We start from the raw sequence: 24,031 nt of genomic DNA, 5'->3' as shown, positions 1-24,031 counted from the left end.
AAGGACTGAAAAATTTGCTAAGAAAAACACGACCCCAGGCAGTTGCGGTGAAAAATCTTACAGAGATGATGAAATAAGCAACTTTTCGCTTTGACTCGGCATGTGAGAGACAAACATCAAAGAGGATGTATGGGGTCCCTAATGTAACCAGCACAAACACCTCGACTGCTCAGCATCACTGGAAGATTAATAGAGCTCAGATTTTCTTTTTTTTTTTATACATGTGTGATGTGTGCTAATGCATAAAATACTAAGAATATTAATTCTCATACACAGCAGATAGTGTGAGTACACAGTACGATGCAAGTAGAGATATCCTGTTATGTTACTACACTCTAATTGATGGAAATCTGATCTGGCCTAAAACATTTTTAAAGTAGATAGAGTAAGTGTGGGTTTTGGACCCTGTCAGTTTTTTGCCATTTGTATCTCTTTAGGGAGATTTTCCTTTAGTTTCTGTCCCAAGCTCACAACAGGAAGTGAGAGGAAATCCCTCCATAGAGAAGGAAATCCCCAGGAGCCACCAGAGCTATGTCCCCATTGGAAGTTTTCCCCTCCTATTACTGTTCTGGTGACCACTCACCAGGACAAGGAGAGGGTGACTCTCCCTAACAGGGGCTCAGATAGCAATAACAAACTTGCCAGTTTTTCTAAACCCACTTCATTCTAGCTAAAGCAAAAAAAAAACCTTTAGGTATACTGTTAAGAACTATGAAACACTTTGTAGTAACCATTAGTACCCGTGTTAGGCTGGAAAATGATCCCTGTAACCCTGTTGGGCCCACTTTGTCCTTAGGCCGGTACATTGGGACGTTTGACAAAGTCAAGGTTAAGCCCCACCCCTTGTCATTAAAGTGTCAAATTCTTTTTTTTTTTAATACTCAAAGTTAAACAGTAGTTTTTCAGTGCTTATCTTTTGACCTATGTGGTACAGTTTCAAGCATGATGCACACATGTAAATATAGTGGTACTCCATAATTCCTCATCCAACAATGCTGCCACCACCAAGGCAGACACTGACCATTATGGGCAACCTCACATTACAGAGATTAGTAACCTCTTATCTCACCCGTTTGCATCCTAAGAAATGACCCAGTACAACCTCCACGCACACTTCAAAATTCAAGGACTCTCAAGTCCCTCCACAGTTCATACCTGTGCAAATATAGGACCCCAGTGGTATCTGGAGATTTCTATGCCCATTGATGCCCGTGATTCAAAAGAGAAAAGGACTAGTCTCTAGTCATACTGCATTGTGAGAACCTTCAGATGCTACTGTAGTCTTGCAGGACCTGAATCCGAGAGATTGGGGACTTCCTGGATCCCAACTGTCAATATAATTACCAAAGCGCCCCTGTGAAAGGACACTTTTTTGGCCCCCTATTCAGCTTTTGGGAAGGAAAGGAGAGGGAGTATTGGAGTTGGATGATGGTGATTGTAGTTTTTAAATGGTCATTGTATCTGGATAATTATAGTTGTGCAGTGGTTATTGTAGTTGTGCAGTAGCCATTGGACAGTGGTCATTGTAGTTGGACAGTAGTCATTGGATAGTGGTCATTGTAGTTGGACAGTGGTCGCTGTAGTTGGACAGTAGTCATTGGACAGTGGTCATTGTAGTTGGACAGTGGTCGCTGTAGTTGGACAGTAGTCATTGGACAGTGGTCATTGTAGTTGGACAGTGGTCATTGTAATTGGACAGTAGTCATTGGACAGTGGTCATTGTAGTTGGACAGTGGTTGCTGTAGTTGGACAGTAGTCATTGGATAGTGGTCATTGTAGTCGGACAGTGGTCATTGTAGTTGGACAGTAGTCATTGGATAGTGGTCATTGTAGTTGGACAGTGGTCATTGTAGTTGGACAGTAGTCATTGGATAGTGGTCATTGTAGTTGGACAGTGGTCATTGTAGTTGGACAGTGGTTGCTGTAGTTGGACAGTAGTCATTGGACAGTGGTCTTTGTAGTTGGACAGTGGTCATTGTAATTGGACAGTAGTCATTGGATAGTGGTCATTGTAGTAGGACAGTGGTCATTGTAGTTAGACAGTAGTCATTGGATAGTGGTCATTGTAGTTGGACAGTGGTCGCTGTAGTTGGACAGTAGTCATTGGATAGTGGTCATTGTAGTTGGACAGTGGTCATTGTAGTTAGACAGTAGTCATTGGATAGTGGTCATTGTAGTTGGACAGTGGTCATTGTAGTTGGACAGTAGTCATTGGACAGTAGTCATTGGACAGTAGTCATTGTAGTTGGACAGTGGCCATTGTAGTTGAACCATAGTTATTGAGGTTGGACAATGGTCATTGTAGTTGAACAGTGGTCATTGTATTTGGATCATTGTCATTGTAGTTGCACAGTGGTTATTGTAGTTGGACAGTATTAATTTGACAGTAGTCATTATAGCTGGGCAGTGGCCATTGTAGTTAGATAGTGGTCATTGTAGTTGGACAGTGGTCATTGTAGTTGGACAGCGTTTTTTATAGTTGGACCATAGTCATTGTATTTGGACCATAGTCATTGCAGTTGGACTGTGTTTTTTTTTTTATAGTTGGACCATAATCATTGTAGTTGGACCATAGTCATTGTAGTTGGACAATAGTCATGGTAGTTGGACCATAGTCATTGTACTTGGACAATAGTCATTGTAGTTGGACCATAGTGATTGTAGTTGGACAATAGTCATTGTAGTTGGACCATAGTCATTGTAGTTGGACAATAGTCATTGTAGTTGGACAATAGTCATTGTAGTTGGACAATAGTCCTTGTAGTTGGACAAAAGGCATTGTAGTTGGACCATAGTGATTGTAGTTGGACCATAGTCATTGTAGTTGGACCATAGTCATTGTAGTTGGACAATAGTCATTGTAGTTGGACAAAAGGCATTGTAGTTGGACAGTGGTCATTGTTGTTGGAGCCTAACGTAGCCTCAGAATGAGGAGAGGACAGGTTCTGTAGCCCTTCCCCAGGATGACAGTGCTGTTCTTCCACAGTTATAGAATGTAAAGAGGTGTTTTCACCCTAGCACAGAAAGTGTGTCATTGGCAGGATCACAAGTTGAGAATAAAGAGAAAAAAGCCTCAAAAAAGAAATTGAATGCAGCCACCACATGTAAGAACTAGTAAACTGTAATATATTACATTTTTGTTCTTGTCTTTAGATATACTTTAGGTTTCACCCAACTTATCTAAGCAAGATCCTTAAAAAAAGCCATTCCATATACTCATCGTCGGTATACATACATTATCCCACTCTGCAGTCCATTTAGTCATCCTTCATACAAACTGTCATCACTATGACATGACACAGCTTTTATCTGTGCTGTATTCTGTAGTACTCCGCTACTTGTGACAAATTCACTATGAGGAAAAAATATATATTCAATTTACGATTTCATCAGCCTGGTGCTTTTCAACCCCCTCTTCCAATGAATATCATGTCAAGAATTTCAGAGGAATGATTTTGCACCTTCTAAGACACCGACCTGGGAAAACAATAGAATTCCCTTAGAGTCTGCTATTTAGCGACACTAAATTCACAATCTGTCACAGGTTATAGAATTGATGTCCAATGCAAAAATGGTCGCTGTAAAAAATCAGCAAATGTGACAAGGGTGATCTGACATATTCAGACACACACAGAGACTGGTGCAAAATGTAGCACAAATACATAGCAAATTTACTAATCACCCCCTATGACAGGAAAACCCTTTGTACTCGGAAACACTGGTATTTGCAGATTGCCACTGGCCATTTATAGATACATTACCAGCTGCAGATTTTTGGTAAATCTGAGGTCAAGGTTCTGCTTAGCACCTGACAGTTTATATTAGCAATAGGCATATTGTTCAGATTTCCTATAACCCATAACTCCCAGAAATGCCAGGACAAGGTCAACTAGAGCCAAGGGCAAACATGCCAAACCAACCCCCCCCCCCCCCAAGATGTATGAGCATTATGTCAGCAAGTATCCCCTCCCACCACAAAAAGAAAAAAAAAAATAGCACCAAATTGCATGCTTTCCCCCTATGCACGAATCCACCTCTCTGTTGACCCCTCCCCCCCCCCCCCAGAGCTAATCCCTCTATCCCCAAAATCCCCCCAGCACAAATGCCCCCCCCCCCCCAAAAAAGAAATCACCCCTCCTAGCACAAATCCTTAACCCCTAAAATCTCCCCTCCAAGTACACATCCCTCCCACTCCAAATCCCCCCTCCCAGCACAAATTCCCCCCAATCCCCCCTCCTAGCATAAATCCCCCCCCTCTCAAATTTTCCCTCCTAGCACGAATACCCCCTATTCATCCCTACCAACACAACCCCTACCCCCCCCCCTCAAAAAAAATTAAATCCCCCTCCCCCTCTCCCATATCACCTCTTCTAGCACAAACCCCCCAATTCCTCCCTTCTAGCAAGATACTTCTACCACCATCCCCCTCCCATAATAAATTCCCCTAACTCACCAGTCCTAACACATCCCCCCGAATTTCCTGTCCTAGAACAATTCTTATACCCTGCTGCCCCCCTAAATTCACCCTCCCAACACAAATCCTCCCCTCCCACCTCACATGATACCACAGTGCCCTGGGCAGCCATCCCTCCTGCCCACCCCTTGTCCCGGGCTCCCAGCTGGCAGCAGATATACTGTATATATATATATATAGACTGTATGATATATTGGATTGATGTAATTGTAGGCTTGTTTACTTCATGAGAATACAGCGCAGCACACTATTTATTTAATTGTTCACTACACAAAACGAATAGGATTGTGTTAAGTGTCAGTTGCTCATTATTATTAATTAGGGACATGTAGCAGCTCACAAGGTTTTATCACATTGTTTACAATATATTATCAGGGCCAATTAACCTACCAGCATGTATTTGGAATGTGGGAGAAAACCAACCCAAGCAAAGGGAGAACTTGCAAACTCTATGCAGATAATGTCCTGGCTGGGATTCAAACTGTGCCACTGTGCTGCCCTTATATCTTTTGGGGTTCTATTCTCACTAGGAATGATATTCCTCCTGGGGAGTCAAAGCATATTATTTGCTTTTGAGGCATATGATGAGGCAGCCATCTTGGGCACGCTCAGTTGAATATCACACTAAGGCTAATTTTTTTAGACAGGTAAAATTAAAGCCTCAAAGCAGAATAAAACATTTTTTTTAGAACCCTGTCTCTCCCTCTGACCCTCCAATAACCTGTGCTGACAGTGTTCCCCCCCCCCTTACCTGGTGAAACCACCAATATTCACCTAAGTCCTCCATCCAGGTTCCTTACCACCACTGATTCTGATGCAATCCAGTGCTGCAACGGCACCCAGAGACAACTGGTGCCCTTCTGCCCCAATGTGGTGATGGACCCTGCCAGCAGCCATCCGATAAGAAGTGGCTACAACTTGCAAGCATTGACATGGACACCTAAAGAAGGACTTCAAGTAGGAAGTCAACGGAATAGGAGAAGACTTGTGGTTGTGGTGTCATGTGACTGTGGGTTAAGGTAAGTAAAAACGGGTATTATGGGCGGTATGTGTTTAAAGTGTGGCCGAAAAACAGAAAATCCAAAAGGAAACCCATGCATGCAAACTCCACAAGAGTCATGATCTGAGGACCGAGGAGCCAAATGAGGACTCCACATCAAAAGACCTTTTCTAGAGACATAAGAGTATTTTCTGAAAAGACTCTTGAAAAGGTGAGTTGCCATCTCTGTTTTTAGTTCTCTTTTAATTTCCAGCATTTTAAAAAATTTTCACATAGAACACTGCCTCATTCATAATTTGCAGAAAATTGGAATTTTGTACAGAAAAAAATAGGATGAATATACTAGTATAACTGTGGCATACATGATTACTTGTAATACTTGTATTACTTGTAATACCATGATGATTTGCTATTATTCATTATCTGGATTGTCATTACTTAATCAAATGTTATACTTATAAACAGGGCTTGACAAATTTGCCTGAAATCTAGAAGCCAGCTAAAAAAGTTAGGAGCCTGTTTTTTTGGCTCCTTTTTTTGTTTTTATTTCCAAAAAAAAATAACATACACATAAAGACGACTAGAACCCCGCTCTCCTCTATAGGGCAATCGGATGGAAACAGACTGTCTGTCTGTTTCCATCTGATCCGATCTACAGGATGGATAAAAAATAGAACCACCATCCATGTTTTTGGCGGACAGGATCAGATGGCGGCAGATTACAGCTCCATAGATTGAAGGGTCCGATCAGGTCTGCCTGAAAAACTGACAGGCGGGCCTGATCAGACAGCCCGTGTGAAAGGGGCCTTCGGCTGTGTGGCTGTGGCATGGCGATGAGGGAAAAAAAAAATATATATATATACATATATATATATATATATATTTTTTTTTTTTTAATAATAATTGGAAAAAAAAAGAAAAATAATTATTATTATTTTTTTTAATAATTTAAAAAATAAATAAATAATAGTAATAACCACACTCCCTGTCCACTTACCTTTAAGCAAAGGTAAGTGGACAGGGAGATGAAGCCTGCAAAAACTTCCGTCTCCTCTCCTCTTGGGAAGGAGATTGGCAGGTATTGAGGACAGGCAGGGTTTGAAACAGCCATTAGTGACTGCTTGTTAAACTCCCGGCCACCACAAGAGGGCGCCAGTTCCCCGTTCTCTTCTCACTGAAGAAGGCTGAAAAGCCGCGGCCTCAATTATCAGATGGGGCGGTAGTCCATACACTCGGGGAGGGGGTTCCATACACTCGGGGAGGGGGTGGGGGGGGGGGGCGCAAAAGGGACAGGACACCTCCTGCAGTGCACCCCAGGCGCCAGGTCGCTAATTCTAGTCGTTAATGCGACCTGGCGCCTGGGGTTTGTCGAGCCCTGCTTATAAGTATTTGTGTGCTCTCCCTTTGCACATATCGAATACCACCTCATAAATGTAAACTAATACGTAACCATGATGAAAAATATAGTCCCACGCTTAAGAGAACATTCTCTGTTTTTTAAATGGTTTTCAGATGTCCTTCTTGGACAGTAGTCATTACAGTTGGACAGTAGTCATTGTAGTTGGACAGTGACAATTGTAGTTGGACAGCTGATTAGATATTGATCTCTTTGAATATTGATTTTCTGCAGAATTTAATAATTTACAGGTATTTGCAATGCTTATGAAATTATGGCTGGGGAACTACTTTCAGGCTTAAATATTTTGTATTCAGGAAATGGTTTGCATAGAAAATTGAGAAGTTGCTGGCTTAGCTCAACTACAATATTTTGTAATATCATTAGGAACAGAAAACAATCAGTTTAGTAAGTACATTTGTAGGTGGGGTTTCAGGTAATGTATTCACATATGGGGGTGTATCTTGGGGGATAAACAATCACATCCCAATTAGTTGAATGTGTCCATATTTAGGAATATATCATAGATAGGTGACACCCCCCTGTCATATGATATGCTGAAATGTATATCTTGTATTGTAACTCTTTAAAAGATCCGAAATTAGGAAATAAAGCTGAGTGCTGTACCAACCTTGATTGTAGAGTGATCTGTCTATGTATAGCACTCCCCGTGTGGTCTCCGAGAATGCTGAATTGAGGTAAGAGGTTAATAAAGAATTTAGATAAGATAAGATATGGGAGACAAGAGGGTTATAGAACAATTACCTAACAACAGAGGTCATTGTAATTGGACAGTGATCAATGTAGTTGGACAGTGATAATTGTATTTGGACAGTGTCCATTGTAGTAGGTTAGTGATCATTGTAGTTGGACACTGATCATTGTAATAGAATAGTGATCATTGTAGTTGGACAGTGGTCATTGTAGTTGGACAGTGATCATTGTAATAGAATAGTGATCATTGTAGTTGGACAGTGGTCATTGTAGTTGGACAGAGTTGAACAGTGACCATTGTAGTAAGGCGGCGGTCATTGTAATAGGGCAGTGGTCATTGTAGTTGGACAGTAGTTATTGTAGTTAGACAGTGGTCATTGTAGATGTACAGTGGCCAATGTATTTGGACAGTGGTCATTGAATTTGGACCATTATCGTTGTGGTTGGACCATTGTCTTTGTAATTGGAAAGTGGTAATTGTAGTTGGACAGTCATTGTAGTTGAACAGTGGTCATTGGTATTTGGACCATTGTCATTGTAGTTGCATTGTGGTTATTGTAGTTGGACAGTATTAAGTGAACAGTAGTCATTATAGTTGGAAGTGGTTATTGTAGTTGGACACTGACCATTGTAGTAGGATAGTGATCATTGTAGTTGGACAGTGGCCATTGTAGTAGGATACTGATCTTTGTAGTTGGACAGTGGTCATTGCAGTTGGACAGTAGTTATTAGAGTTGAACAGTGGCCATTGTAGTTACACAATAGTCATTGTAGTTGGATGGTGGTCATTGTAATTGGGCAGTGGTCATTGTAGTTGTACAGTAGTCAATGTATTTGGACAGTGGTCATTGTATTTGGACTATTGTCATTGTAGTTGCACAGTGGGTATTGTAGTTGGACAGTGGTCATTGCATTTGGACCATCGCCATTGTGGTTGGACTATTGTCTTTGTAGTTGGAAAGTGGTCATTGTAGTTAGGCAGTCATTGTAATTGGATAGTGGTCCTTGTAGTTGGACCATAGTTGTAGTTGGACAGTGATCATTTTAGTTGGACAATAGTCATTGTAGTTAGACAGTGGTAATTGTAGTTGGACAGTGGTCATTGTAGTTGTACAGTAGTCAATGTATTTGGACAGTGGTCATTGTATTTGGACCATTGTCATTGTAGTTGCACAGTGGGTATTGTAGTTGGACAGAGGTCATTGCATTTGGACCATTGCCATTGTGGTTGGGCCATTGTCTTTGTAGTTGGACAGTGGTCATTGTAGTTAGGCAGTCATTATAATTGGACAGTAGTCCTTGTAGTTGGACCATAGTTGTAGTTGGACAGTGATCATTTTAGTTGGACAATAGTCAGTGTAGTTAGACAGTGGTCATTGTAGTTGAGTGGTTATTGTAGTTGGCCCATAGTCATTGTAGTTGGACAGTGGTCGTTGTAGTTAGACCATAGTTGTTGTAGTTGGACAGTGATCATTTTAGTTGGACAATAGTCATTGTAGTTATAGAGTAGTCATTGTAGTTGGACCATAGTTGTAGTTGGACAGTGATCATTGTAGTTGGACAGCAGTCAAGTCATTATAATTACACAGTGGTCATTGTTGTTGGACATTGCTTAAGGTAGTCTCAGACAGAGAACTACTAGGCTATACTTACTGGCTACGTCTGCATATATTTATATCAAATTCTCTTATGGTATTTGAAGGCTATAAACCTCAGAAAAGCTTAGGGGTCTATTTATAAAAGACAAGTTTCCCACACATTTAACCCAGGATTCACACTTTTTTCCAATTAAATTCAATTAGAAAAATGTGTGAATCTTGTGTGAAAACATTTATATAGAGAGAATTCTGTTCTTGCCTGCAAAGTGTTTCTTCATTGCCTTCCATTGTGTTTTAGAAAAAAATAATTTTACATATATAATTCAAGATTGTGTTCAGCAAACAGCAAGGAAGCAGCAAGTGGCAGCCATTTCCTAGCAGAACAACAAGACATTTATAACAAATGAACACTCTTAAAAGCCCTGGTAAATGCATTCACATTCTAAATCGCCAGTAAGGTCCACTTGTGCTGCATTATAAATTGCAATATTTTTATAGCATGAATATTTTATGAGTGCCCTCTAAGTAAAAGGCTTTGGGCACTCTAGAGTCAATGATCAGTTTGTTAAACTGAAACTACAATGCAAAATTAAAAAAAAAAAAAAAAATCTTCTACCAAGACGGAGTAAAAGTGTTTTTATGTAAACTCTAATAGTGAACTTATTTTCTCACCTACGGTCTGTTAAATATACCACTGATAATGCTTTGCTATAATTATATATTATATTATTTTTATAATTATTTTGTAATATATTTATATTATTTTCTCAGAGACTAGGTGCAGGAACCCCCCCCCCCCTTCTGAGTCACCAATCGTTTCTTCCCCCTACCTACCTTTGAACACCGTCCCTTGGTTCCACCTCCTACCAGTGGTGTATTTTGGTTTTGTGCGGCCCTAGGCAAGACTAAAATTGGGCGCCCCCCTCCCCCTCCTATGAAAATTTGCCCACTCCTTATTTTTTAATGGATGTGGCTCCCTCCAAAATTGAAGGACCAATTGAACCCCTGAGATCTCACGAGAGGGGGGTTGGGTGAGGGAGAGAGAGGAGGGGGTGGGTGAGGGGGGATGAGAGAGAGATGGGGGATGAGAGAGAGAGAGAGAGAGGAGGGATGAGAGAGAGAGTGAGAGGGGGGATGAGAGAGAGAGGAGAGGGGGGATAAGAGAGAGAGGGGGGTGAGAGAGGGGGGTGAGAGGGGAGGGGTGAGAGAAAGAGAGAGAGAGAGAGAGAAGGAGTGAGAGAGAGAGGAGGGGTGAGAGAGAGGGGGGTGAGAGAGGCGGGATGAGAGCGAGAGAGAGGGGGGTGAGAGAGAGGGGGGAATGAGAGAGGCGGCTCTAGCAACCAGTGGCCAATAGAGTCTCAGGTGAAGGGGGGGGGGCGGCTTTTTTGCTGCCCCCCTGCAAAGTGCCGCCCTAGGCCTGGGCCTTGTTGGCCTAGGCCAAAATACAGCACTGCCTCCTACCCACTTCCCAGTAACGCCCCTTTTAGGGAATACATAACAAATGATCATTTTGCGCTTCTAAGTGGTTTTCACAGAATTTGTTAATGATAACAAGAAAGACAGTAAAATGGATCTGATGCAGTGAGCAACAACAGACCCCCATCCCAGCAACAGTAGACCCCACCTCAGCAACAAAAGATCCCCCACACAACAATAACCCCCCCCCCCAGCAACAATGGACCCCTCGCAACAAAACACCACCCCAGCAACAATATACCCCCAGAAGAATCAATATACCCTCCAGCAGCCTGCAACAATAGACCTCTCCCTCAACAGGAGATCCCACCCAGCAACAATTGACCACCCCAGCAAAAAAGACCCCCCCCCCCCACCAGGAACAATAGACCTACCCAGTAATAATAAACCCCCACACGAAAATAGATCCCCACCAGCGACAATAGATACCCCAGCAGACAGCACCAATAGGCCTTTAAGCACACCCCAGCCTTTCCCCACTGAAAATAAAACCCTTGCTATATCAGTTCGACATTTTGCAAAATGTTATTAGCCTTGCCTGAGTACTCAGAACATCTCCCCTCTATGTTATGGAGAGGAAGACAGAAGTATTTTTGTTTTTTTAATAGTCCTAAAAAAATTTCTTGGGGACTGAGCCTTGTCCACCTAGGACAGGGAATGTGCACCTCAAAGCTGAAACACATGCATGTCTATATACAGTATACTGACAGTGTCAGTAGAGCAGAAATTGGTGTCCCTAGGGCAGTGGATAGCATCAGAAGTTCTTATTTTTATTATTTTATGATCTATTATTTTTCAGTTTTTTTTTTATATTGTGAAATATGATCGTTATTTTTGAATACTGTCACTTTTTTAAAATCGGCGCCATTGACTTCTGAGTAAACCGGAAGTGACCTTGTGATGTCACTTCCGGGTTACATGATCGGAGACTCGATTGAAGCCGAATCCAGCTTTGCTTTGGACTCTAACCAGCTGGCAGACGTGCCGGCTAGTCGCTCGGGTCTCCTGGTGGGACGGGGTGGCAGAAGGCAGCAGGAGGGGGTTGCCACTCCCAATCCCTGTAACGGCCGGGCAGCTGCTGAGCCGCATTGGTTGTTATCATTAGAAAGCCGACCGCTGTCTCTAAAAAATGGTACCGGGTTGAAGCCTATAGCTGCAGACATCCCCCCGGTACAACCACTTCTTCAAGCGGACGTACAGGTACGTCAATTTGCAGGAAGTGGGTAAACCTACAAGGGCTTTTTTTACCACTACTATTTGATTATATTGGCTTTTGAAATGTACAAAGGCAGCAATTTATAAATTGGATAAAAGGTTGAGCACCCGGAAACGCTTTTTGAAAAATAAAAAGTGCAATTTACATACAACTATTTAGATCAGACTAAAATGAGGGACAAATGAGGGATTTTGTTCCAAATCAGGGACAGTCCCTCGAAATCAGGGACAGTTGGGACCAGCAGTCAGATCAGGGGTTCTCACCTTTTTGAGACCAGGACCTGGTAAATTCTTCAAAAACCACCCATACCCCAACAGTAAAGAATAGTGTTTATACTCACATATGGGAATGCAAAACATGTATTGAAATGCTGGAATGCTCTGGATGGGGTTGGGTGTCACTATGGGGGGGGGGGGGGGGAAGTGGGAGTTGTTGAGTGAGTTAAAGGATTCCACAGCTAACTTGATGGCCCTGTAGGGAATTAAGTTTCTGGAAGGAGCCGGTTAGCACTGTGGTACAATGTTGGAGGTTGGGGGCACTTCTATGGAGGGGAAGATACTCTGCACCAGGCTGGAGGACACTGTGGGAGGTTAGGGGGCACTGTGGAGGCTAAGGGGTTCTCAGGGGGTCTGGGGGCACTCAGGGCCACATTGGGAGGTTGGGGGCACTACAGTTACTGGGAGGCACTGTGGGAGGTTAGGGAGCACTGTGGAGGCTAAGGGGTTCTCAGGGGGTCTGGGGGCACTATGGGCCACTTTGGGAGGTTTTGGGCACTACAGTTAGTGGGAGGCACTGTGGGAGGTTAGGAGACTCCACAGCTCACAAGATGGCCCTGTAGGGAATGACGTTTCTGGAAGGAGCCGGTTAGCACTGTGGTACAATGTTGGAGGTTGGGGGCACTATGGAGGGCTAGATACTCTTCACCAGACTGAAGGACACTGTGGGAGGTTAGGGGGCACTGTTGAGGTTAAGGGGTTCTCAGGGGGTCTGGGGGCACTATGGGCCACTTTGGGAGGTTTTGGGCACTACAGTTAGTGGGAGGCACTGTGGGAGGTTAGGGGACTCCACAGCTGACAAGATGGCCCTGTAGGGAATGACGTTTCCGGAAGGGGCTGTGTGGTACTGTGGGACAATGTTGGAGGTTGGGGGCACTACAGAGGACTGGAGACTTTGCAGCAGACTGGAGGGCGCTGTGGGAGGTTGGGGGGGGGCACAGGAGAGGCTAAGTGTACTCAAGGGGCCTGAGGGCACTATGAGTCACTATGGGAGGTTTGGGGGCACTATAGTAACTGGGAGGCACTGTGGGAGGTTATGGTATCACCACTGTCTGGAGGCTTGGGAGAGGGGTGGCTAATGCACGGTGGTTGAGAACCACTGCTCTAGGTGATCTCACACTGCAGATATACAGCTATGAGGTTCAAGACACAGAGGTGCCTAGACACACCTAGAAATTCTAACAGGTTTGATGTTCCCTATAAAATAAGCAAATGTTCACATTTTGAGTTTAGGTCCACTTTAAATCTTACGGCAAAAAAAAAAAAATATGGAAAGACCTTGCTGTAGAGAATCCCAAAGGCACGTCATGTTTAGGACCATCCAAGGCAAATGAAAATAATGACACTCCGGCATCTTTCAATATGTTGAATTAGCAGGGGACTCTGAACGACATTGTTGGATAATACACAAAATCTGAGCCTTCATGTTACAAAGCTCATAAGAAATTTCCATAGTGTGATGAGGAACTTATGAGAACGTTTCGCTCCCTGGGAATCGGTGAACTTGGCCGATGTGTTTCTTACTTACAGCTTGAATTTTTTTTTTTTTTTCCTCCTAGTTTACATATAAATTAATTTCTCACAGCTCTAGGTAATGGCAGGGAGTGTTTTTCTTCTCTCTTCCAGCCTAAACATAAACTCAGCAATATTGCAACCTAACGAAGTACAAAAAAAGGTGAGCGGCAAGTTGGTAATTCTCGTTAGAATGCATACCTCCCGAGCCCGTTGCCATAGGAGGGTTCAATTGTTCCTCCGCAGGAGAAAATTCCTGCTGCTTCGACTGGAGAAGTCTTTAACAAACACAACCTGACTGCATTGAAAGAATTTGCCTGACTTATATAAATGGAATGTTGACTGCCTTTGTATATTGTTTCATAATTTGGTACTTAGAAAAAAAAAATGCATCTGGAATTTTTAAGATTTTCTTGGTGAAATTAGCAGACTAACATTTATATTTACTAAGCAGCAGGTGGCATGTCAGAATGTGCTGGCTTCATAATATCTGTCATTTGCTGCTATGCTGTGAATAGCCTTGTAATCTGTTCAAGTCTATTCACAGCACATACAGGCAGTGGTGTATTTTGGTTTTGTGCTGCCCTAGGTAAGACTAAATTTGGGCGCCCCCCCTTATGTAAATTCGACCCACTCCTTTTTTAACAGATGTGACTCCCTCCAAAATTGAAGGACTACAAGTCCCAGCATGAACCCCTGAGATCTCACGAGAGGGGGGGGGTGAGAGGGGGGTGGGTGAGGGAGAAAGAGAGGGGGATGAGTGAGGAAAGGAGAGAAAGAGAGAGGGGGGTGAGAGATAGAGAAAGAGGGGGCGGGTGAGGGAGAGAGAGCAGGGGGAATCAAAGAGAGAGGGGGGAATCAAAGAGAGAGAGGGGGGGTGAGAGAGAGAGAGGGGGGATGAGAGAGAGAGAGAGGGGGAATAGAGAGAGGGGGAGTGAGAGAGAGAGGGGGAGGGATAAGAGAGAGGGGGAGTGAGAGAGAGGGAATGATAGAGAAAGAGAGAGGGGGGGTGAAAGAGAGAGAGGGGGTGAGAGAGGGAGGGGAGAGAGAGAGAGAGAAGGGGGATGAGAGAGGCAGTTCTAGCAACCAGTGGCCAATAGAGTCTCAGGTCGAGGGGGATGGCTGTTTTGCCTCCCCCCCTGCAAAGTGCCGCCCTAGGCCTGGGCCTTGTTGGCCTAGGCCAAAATACAGCACTGCATACAGGTGACTCAGACCAGGGGAAAGGTAACTATAGGTGGTGTCGGATCTTCAGAATCAGTCTGTTTCCACAAGGTGATGTGGAGTTGGTGGCTTGAAGCCCATTGACATTGAGCAGGCAGCTCTTAGGAACAGAAAGGCCTCCAGAGGCATTTCAGAGTTATACTGGAGAAGGAGAGAAGGACAGAAGCCCTACCCTAGAGAAGTATTTCTTAACCTTTTTTCATTCAGGGCACCCTTTAACAATATGCACCCCATTCTAAAACGTAAAAGCCGAAACTGATGGTTTTACATGATGCAGCAACATCCAAACATGCAGGACACCCAACATTAGAGGTGATTTATTCTTCCAAAGCAAATACACACTGGTAGTGACTATTACTCCTATGTTTCTCTTCTCTCGGTTTCTCTTCCTCACTCAGCAAATGTTACCCCGTGTGCTGATGGAGAGGAGCAAGAGAGGGGCAAACAAGGATGCTGTGCAGTCTCCCAATGTCCTTCTTAACAACCAATTGGTATCATTGCTTGTTAGTAGGGATGGGCTCAAGCGTGTTTGGATCCTAATGCTAACTTCCCTGAGCAATCCCTCCAGGAAGCCCTCACTGCCCACCGCCACTCATAGGCAGTGAGGAATTTTCCAGTTCGCAGCTGCACATTCACACGCCCTGACTAGGCTGCCTATGATTGGTGGTGTGCAGTGACGGCTTCCTATTGCGATTGCTCTGGTGGGTTGGGACTACGATTTGTTAGGATTCCGTGGCTAGAAGGTTGTAATGGTGAGCAATGAAAGCCAGTGGCTTTGTGTAACTTAACCACTTTAGCCCCGGAGGATTTGGCTGCTCAAGACCAGGGCCTATTTTGCGATTCGGCACTCCGTGACTTTAACGGACAATTGCGCGGTCGTGCGACACTGTACCCAAATGAAATTGACACCCTTTTTTCCCAGAAACAGAGCTTTCTTTTGGTGGTATTTGATCACCTGTGTGATTTTTTGATCATGTGCTATGAACAAAAAAAAAAGCGACAATTTTGCAAAAATAACAATATTTTTCACATTTTGTTATATGAAATTACCAAAAAAAATGTAAAAATCAAAATTTTTTAACATTTTAGGCCAATTTGTTTTCTGCTACATATGTTTGGTAAAAAAAAATCGCAATAAGCGTATTTTGATTGGTTTGCGCAAAAGGTATTGCGTTTACTAACTAAGGGAAAGATTTTTGTCATTTTTATTGTTCTATTGCAATCTGCGACTATGACATTGCGGCGGACAGATCGTACCCTTGACTGAAATTTTTGACACTTTTGGGGGTACCAGTGACATTACTACAGTAATCAGTGCTATACATATGCACTGTTACTGTAAAAATGACACTGGCAGGGAAGGGGTTAACTTTATTGGAGAAGGAGGGGTTAAGTGTGTCCCTAGGGGCGCGATTCTTACTGTGCAGGGATGTGGCTTTTCATGTAACAGCAGAGATCTACGATCCTACATAGCAGGACCGTATGATCTCTGCTGTTACACAAGGGAGAATGACAGGCGGCTTTGTTTACATTAGCCGCCTGCCTTTTTCCCTCTATAACGGACGATCACGAGTGACTGGCGGACATCGGGTCCGCCGGTCACACGCGCTGGGACCATAGTGAGTGAGCAGGGGCGGGAGCGCGCCTCTGGCGGCGCGCGCTCGCCCCCTATTGGCTTGCAGGCGAGTGACGTACCCATACGTCACTTTGCCTGCACGGGGCTGACCGCCGCAGTATATGTACTTGCGGCAGTCGGCAAGCAGTTAAGTCAGGCTTGATCCCACCTGCTAGCCTGTATACCATTTTTGGGCAATTTTTAGGCATTTTGCCAAGGCACCCTTTAAGAAACCTGAAAGGCACCCTGGTTAAAAAAAAGGCTGCCCTAGGGGACTGCAGTCCAAAGATTATTTATTCTATTAAAATTGTTCAAATAAAATCCACATGTATAGTCAATGCATTTCGAGGGATTTAGAATGAACTCTTCATGAGGGCTGGAGTGGAAAATCAAAATCAAAAGGTATAGTTGCAAAAAATTGCAAAGTAGGTTTGAATTGTTGCTAGACCTGCTCATAAGCAGTAGGTTTTTGTAGCTGGTGCCAGGGCCATGACAAGGGGTGGGCAGGAGGGAGCAGTTGCCCTGGGTGCAGTGGCAAAAATGGACACAGGGTGGTACACCCATTCTGCGGTAAGTATTAATAGTGGGTAAGGGGGATGCTATTCTGGATCCTTGCCCTGGGGACTGTACAACCCTGTCCCGGTACTGGCTAGTGAACCCATTCATTTCCAATGAACCCTCAACACACATTCACTAGACTAGAAAAACACGTGATCCTGACTGCACAGAGAAAGGAAGTGCTGCACACTGATCAGCTCACCTCTCTGTCACTCTGGTCTCTCCTCCTATCAGCATGCTTCTTGCACTGCAACAAATATAGTCCTAGTGCTGCTGATCCCTCCCCTCCCCCTGAATTTTAGTGTACAGAGACTGCATGAGGCTGGCAGTCCAATTCAATACTTACACTGCTTGCATTCAAATGGGAAGTTGACCTTTTCAGGAAAGAAAAAGGTGAATTAGCACCCTAAACCCTCCCCACCCTGATCTCCAGTCCTCACCCCTAGACAAAAAGAGCAGTGGACCCGTGGAGTGATGGCACAGCCCAACCGCATGGATCCCCCTATCCTCTATGTAATGGAGGTAAGGAGAGGAAGGCATGTTTGAAATCAAACCTGGGTGACAACTTTGGCTTCCTCTATAGATACAATGAAGTGTTTTTACTCAGGAACAGGAAGTCACGTGTGTTCACAGGATTGGAAGCTGAAAATAAACAAAAAAATTAAAAAAGTGCACCAAAATCCTTTGTATATACAGCAACCCGGAAGTAACATCATCACTGTGCAGAAAGTGATGATGTCACTTCCAGGTTGCTGTATGGAAGTGGAAGTGACATCAGCCTGTGCAGAAAGCAGAGCTGTGGGAGGGGTCTAGCAGGCTCCACCTACAGGCTGCCTGCAGAAAACTACAGGAGGGGGCGAAGACTAGACCCATCACCCTGTACAAGGAGAGAGAGCAGCAGTGACCGGTCTTTATTTACCGCTTTACGACCGCCCGTCGCAGTTACACTGCGGCAGGCAGCCGCTCCTGGGCAAACTGATGTAGCTATACATCGGTCGCACGCAGGAGGCTAGGGAAACCGATGTAGCGGGTAGACGGCTCAGATTGCCCCCCCACACCCCCGATCGTTCCCGGCTGAGAGAGAAGAACGGTCATCTGTTGTAAACACAGCTGACCGTTCTTCCCCCTGGAATGATCATAGAGCCCCTGTGATCCTTCTATATAGGAACAAAGGTCTCTATGGTAATTTCACAAGCCACGCCCCCCCAGTTAGAATCACTCCCCTAGCCTCACATTTAACCCATTGATCACCCACAGGGTTAACCCCTTCCCTGTGTCATTATTAATTAACAGGGCATATTTTTAGCACTGATTACTGTAGTAATGTCACTGGTACCCCCAAAAGTGTCAAAAATGTCAGTTAGGGTCCGATCTGTCCGCCGCAATGTCGCAGTCCCGCAAAAAATCGCAGATTGCCGCCATTACTAGTAAAAAAAAAAAAATAATAAAAATTACATTATCTTTCCCGTAGTTAGTAGATGCGATAACTTTTGCGCAAACCAATCAAAATACGCATACTGCGATTTTTTTTTACCAAAAATATGTAGCATAAAACAAATTTTCATTCAAAATTTTTTTTTTGGGGAATGTTATATAGCAGAAAGTGAAAAATATTGTTTTTTTTCTTTTTAAATTGTCGCTTTTTTGTTTATAGCGCAAAAAATAAAAATCGCAGAGGTGATCAAATACCACCAAAAGAAAGCTCTGTTTGTGGGGAAAAAGGACATCAATTTTATTTGGGTACAGCGTCGCACGACTACACAATTGTCGATTAAGGTAACGTAGTGCCGAATCGCAAAATATGGCCTGGTCATTAACCACTTAAGCCCCGGAAGATTTTACCCCCTTCCTGACCAGGGCCTATTTTGCGATTCGGCACTGCGTGACTTTAACGGACAATTGCGCGGTCGTGCGACGCTGTACCTAAACGAATTTGACGTCCTTTTTTTCCCACAAACAGAGCTTTCTTTTGGCGGTATTTGATCACCTGTGCGATTTTTTGATCATGCGCTATAAACAAAAAAAGAGCATCAATTTTGCAAAAATAGCAATATTTTTCAAATTTTTTATATGAAATTCCCCAAAAAAAAATGTAATAATCAAAATTTTTTAACATTTTCGGCCAATTTGTTTTATGCTACATATGTTTGGTAAAAAAAATCACAAAAAGCGTATTTTGATTGGTTTGCGCAAAAGTTATCGCGTTTACTAACAAAGGGAAAGATTTTTGTCATTTTTGTTGTTTTTTTTTAAGGCGTAATGGCGGCGATCTGCGTTTTTTTTGCGGTACTGCGACATTGCGGCGGACAGATCGGACCCTTAACTGACATTTTTGACACTTTTGGGGTTACCAGTGACATTTCTACAGTAATCAGTGCTATACATATGCACTGTTACTGTAAAATTACATTGGCAGTGAAGGGGTTAACCTTTTTTTTGAGAGGGAGGGGTGATGTGTGTCCCTAGGGGCGTGATTCTAACTGTGATTGGCTGTGGCTTGAGCTGTAGGAACAGTGATCAACGGTCCTACATAGTAGAACCGTATGATCATTGTTTCTACACAGGGGAGAATGACAGGCGGCTTGTTTACATCAGCCGCCTGCCTTTCCCCCTCTGCAGCGACGATCGCCGAGTGACTGGCGATCATCGCGTCCACCGGTCACACGCATGGGGGGGTCCATGACCACATGGGAGCGGGATTGCGCCTCTGGGGGCGCGCACTCGCTCCCTAGACCCTCACAGGCTAGCGACGTAGATCTACGTCACTTTGGCTGTGAGGGGCTGACTGCCGACGTAAATAGTCGTGTGGCAGTCGGCAAGTGGTTAAGGGGGAAAATCTTCTGGTCCAGAAGTGGTTAATGGCTGCAAAGTATGTACTTTGAGTGCACCAAAATCCTTTGCATATACAGCTACCCGGAAGTGACATCATCACTGTGCTGTACATCAGCCTGTGCAGAGAGCAGAGCTGTGGGAGGGGTCTAGCAGGCTCCACCTACCACAGGCTGCCTGCAGAAAACTACAGGACGGGGCGAAGACTAGAGAGAGGAGAAGAGAGAGGAGAAGAGAAAGGAGAGAAAGCATCAGTGACCTGTCTTTATCAAAGATAGCTTTCATGCTGGATTACTGCACAGATCTGGAAGAAACACACAAAGCACACCAAGGTTCCAATAAGAACACATGGCTCTTGTATTTAAACCAGTGGAATCCAAACTGTGGCTTGGGGGCCAGGTGTGGCCATTTGCTTGATTTTATCTGGCCCTTGGGACACTATTACAAGCAATGGGGTAACATTCCCCCTAATGAAACCACTGAAGGGGCACAATTTCTCCCAATGACACCAACGATGGGGCAAAATGTCTCCCAATAACACCAACAATAGGGGCCAATAACTCCAATGATGGGACACAAATACTCCCACTTACACCAAAGATGGGGTATTTTTTTTTTCCCCACTGATGTCGGGACCTTCTCTACTCCCAAGCCACAGTCTGACCCCCCTAAAGTCTGAAGGATAGTAAACTGGCCCTTAGTTTAGAAAGTTTGCAGACCCCTGATTTAGACAATAATTGCCCCTTCAGTTCAGATTTAGCTAGGTTGGAATAAGACATTTTTAAAATTGAACTTCTCAATCCTCCAGCCATTATAGTCCTGGAAAAAAGCCCAACTTTCCCTCACTGCAAAACTAGGAGGATGTAATAGAGGACTCAAATCCAAGCCGTCGTATTTTATCTTCCTACAAGTTTAAGGCAAGGGATGAACATTAGGAATGTCGTGGCAGCACACAGTGGTAGAACATTCTGAATAGGACATAATAGCACACACAAAAAAATGTTATTTATATAAAAGCTGCATCTCATCTGATAACCTTGACTGCTGAGAAACATTGGTGTGCGACCCATTGAAGGATCTTTAACCCCATTATGTGCGATCTTGCCTTTTCAGAAAATAATACAGACATTCTTTGCTGGAAGGGCAAGGCCACAGCTTTATTAGACTCAAAAACCACATCTTTATTAAACCTCTTCTAAAGAAGCATAAAGCAATGGTAACTTAGTGCTGGTCACAGATATATTATGAGTACTCAGGATTGCCTTAACATCATATCATTGTTTAAACAACTGTCTTGACCATAAGTTCCAGATAGGTGACCAACAAACCAAGACACTCAAAGGGCTTACAGCTCACACAAATTAAAGCAGGCAAGGCAAAATATAGTTTAAAAGTATAAGTTTAAAATTGGGTGGGTGGGCAGGAACTTACTTCATGGTTGGTTGTCTCCAAAGAAGTCAGCGAATCTAAGCTTTGTCCCTTTGAAGGTCTTTCGAAATTCCACAGGCCCCCTTAACCTTGACCAATCCTGACCCTTTAACTCCTTCTGTGACGGTGGCGGGTACTAGATCCCTGCCCTTCTCACTAACTCGTGACCAAGGACCAGCCAATCTCACACCCTGCCGTCACTTACGTAACAATGCCACTCTCAGCTGCACCCGGCACAAAGATTTTCCAGCTTGCGGAACCACAATCTAGATGCCAGCAGGCTGAGAGCGGTTGTCACTGGGCTAATTAAGCAATTAACCCTTTCACTGCCACCACCGCTACGTTATGATGAGCCCAGCGGACGCTCGTAATTGTAGAAATACCAATTATGATGTTAGAATAATCATCTGTAACACGCACCACAGACAGGAATGTTCAGAGGATTTATTCTATACAGTAGCACTCTTCAAGAGACAGGTTCGTTGTTAGTTTGCATTAAGAGCTTAGGGACAAGGTTAACACTTTTCAAAATAAAGTTTAATAATAAAAAGATTAAAATTGGTGCAAATAAAATATTTACAGAAAAAAGTGTTTCAAAGAAATAGCGACATAATTCAGCAATTAGAGAAATAAGATATAGGATTGAGAAGTAAGGATACTTGCATTCAATGTCCTGAGTATTATCAGAGTTTCAGAAGCTGAGCCAGTGTGATCGGTTCTCAAACTTGATAGATGTTCCTTTCTTGATGTTACCATGAGAACTCTCCATCCCCATCTGCCTCTCTCTTTTTCTCTGAGACCGCAGGGGGTGTTAACAGAGGTCCCTGACCAATAGACACAGTGGCCATGGGCGGCCCTAAAGGTTACGTTTTAACCTCCCGTATAGACAGATTTATAACATAATTCATATCTCGAAATATGTAATGGTTACATTCTTTAAACTGCTAGTTTATCATTCAGCATGTGATTTGGCTTCAAAAGATACTAAACATGAATAGATTATCACACAGGGAATATCTTATTGCTATCTTCTATTCCATATGTGATAGGGTGATCATGCATGGTCTCAATTCGATCAGTATTTTATTGTGCATTTAACTATACACTTTCTAGAGACATATCTTGTTTGTGTTTAAAGTTATGAATTTGTGTGTAAATGTGTTCAATTAACAGAGCTCTTGAATGGCTCTGTTTTATGACCTATTAGCCATTATCCTCCTTTGCTCGGTTATGGCTTTACGACCGGCCTGAGTATCATAACAGATATCCGTCTAGACATCTGTTCAGATAACGGCTTGTTTGAAGTTGAAACTCCCTGCATTCCAGGAATTAATTGAGGTAGGGGAGGAGGGTTGTGTGAGTGAGGAGCTTTGTAAACTGTCATGGCTGCTCTGACAAAATGGTTGCTGTGACAAAATGGTTGCTTGCGACAGCTTTTAGGATATCCAGTGCAGGATATCATTACACCTTCACTTGGACAATTTAACAGGAGAGCAACTATCTTTTAAAGTCTTCTTATTAAAAGCCTTTCCCAGGGATAAAGTTTCCCCTCTACCACATCTCCCTTTAACCCCCTGTCTGATTGCTTTAGTAATAAAACAAGAAACTAGCTAAATACCCTTTATACCCATACTTACCCCAAGCTATGGTCATGTGAAGCCATGTACCTGAGTCTTCTTCTTTCCTGTTTACTTCCTGGAGGGGCCTTCATTAGGTGTCCACTGGTTGTGCAACATGGACACTTCCTATTGGATGCCCAGCAGTAGGATTCTGAAGACTTATGTATGTACACTAGCAGGATGGGCAAGAGGGGGTGGGTGGAAGAGAAGGGTGAATGACCATGTTTAACCTAAAATGGGGCTTACGTATGTTTCCAGCAAGCAAGGTTCACTTTCCTTGAGGTCAAGGGGCCTTCATTGCAGCTGTTTCACCAAACACTAATATTCTTACCACTTTTGGGTCAAATCTGGAGCTACATGGCAGAGTGAGGAAAAAATAAACCCTGCAAATGGTAATTATTAGCTGTTTTGTTCTGTTATGCCTGTACAAGCCCTCCAAGATCTCATCGAGCCCTGTCAGGAATATTTTGAATGGCTCATTGCTGTGGAAGTCTGTCTTCAGTTAGTTTCAGTTCATAATAAAATAGTTGAAATAGACAGATGGTTCCATCTTGATGGGTTTCCCTGTGGCAGCAGGCAATATTTATAAGGAAAAAAGAATTCTGTGCTATCTTCAAAGCAGCCAGTGCTTAACCACTTGCCTGCCTGAAAAAAACAAGCAGGTGAAGCTCCTCTAAGTGCAGTAAGTTTTTAATCCAACAGGCACACAAGATATAACAACTCACATGAGGTGCAAAATGGTAGGCTCGATCTGATGTCAGGAAATGGTGATAGAGTCCAAAGTCCAGAGTCCGGGAGAAGAGGTAACCCGAAGCCGGTAGATGGAACCAGAGGACAAAACAAACTGGCTGCTGTCTTCCGGAACCGGCTGGTCTCCGCGTGTCAAGCTGAAACGGAGCGTCTGCCGTCCTGCACCATTTCCTGACATCAGATCGAGCCTACCATTTTGTACCTCATGTGAGTTGTTATATCTTGTGTGCCTGTTGGATTAAAAACTTACTGCACTTAGAGGCGCTTCGCCTTCTTGTTTTTTGCATCTTCCACAGAACCGACTTCCCTGTGCGGTGGAGCCGGCCCTTTGTTGCAGACTGATACTCCAG

General features: G+C 43.6%; 1 protein-coding gene across 1 annotated transcript in view; it reads right to left on the bottom strand.

Moving 5' to 3' along the window:
* Positions 1-24,031, bottom strand: part of GFRA4 (GDNF family receptor alpha 4) — a 727,205-nt gene that overhangs the window by 338,188 nt on the left and 364,986 nt on the right. The window lies entirely within an intron of this gene.

The sequence above is a fragment of the Pelophylax lessonae genome (assembly GCF_965119305.1).
Source record: "Pelophylax lessonae genome assembly, chromosome: 1".
In the NCBI taxonomy this organism is placed as follows: domain Eukaryota; kingdom Metazoa; phylum Chordata; class Amphibia; order Anura; family Ranidae; genus Pelophylax; species Pelophylax lessonae.
The sequence above is the reverse complement of the archived record's forward strand: the minus strand, read 5'-3'. Positions and strand labels throughout refer to the sequence as shown.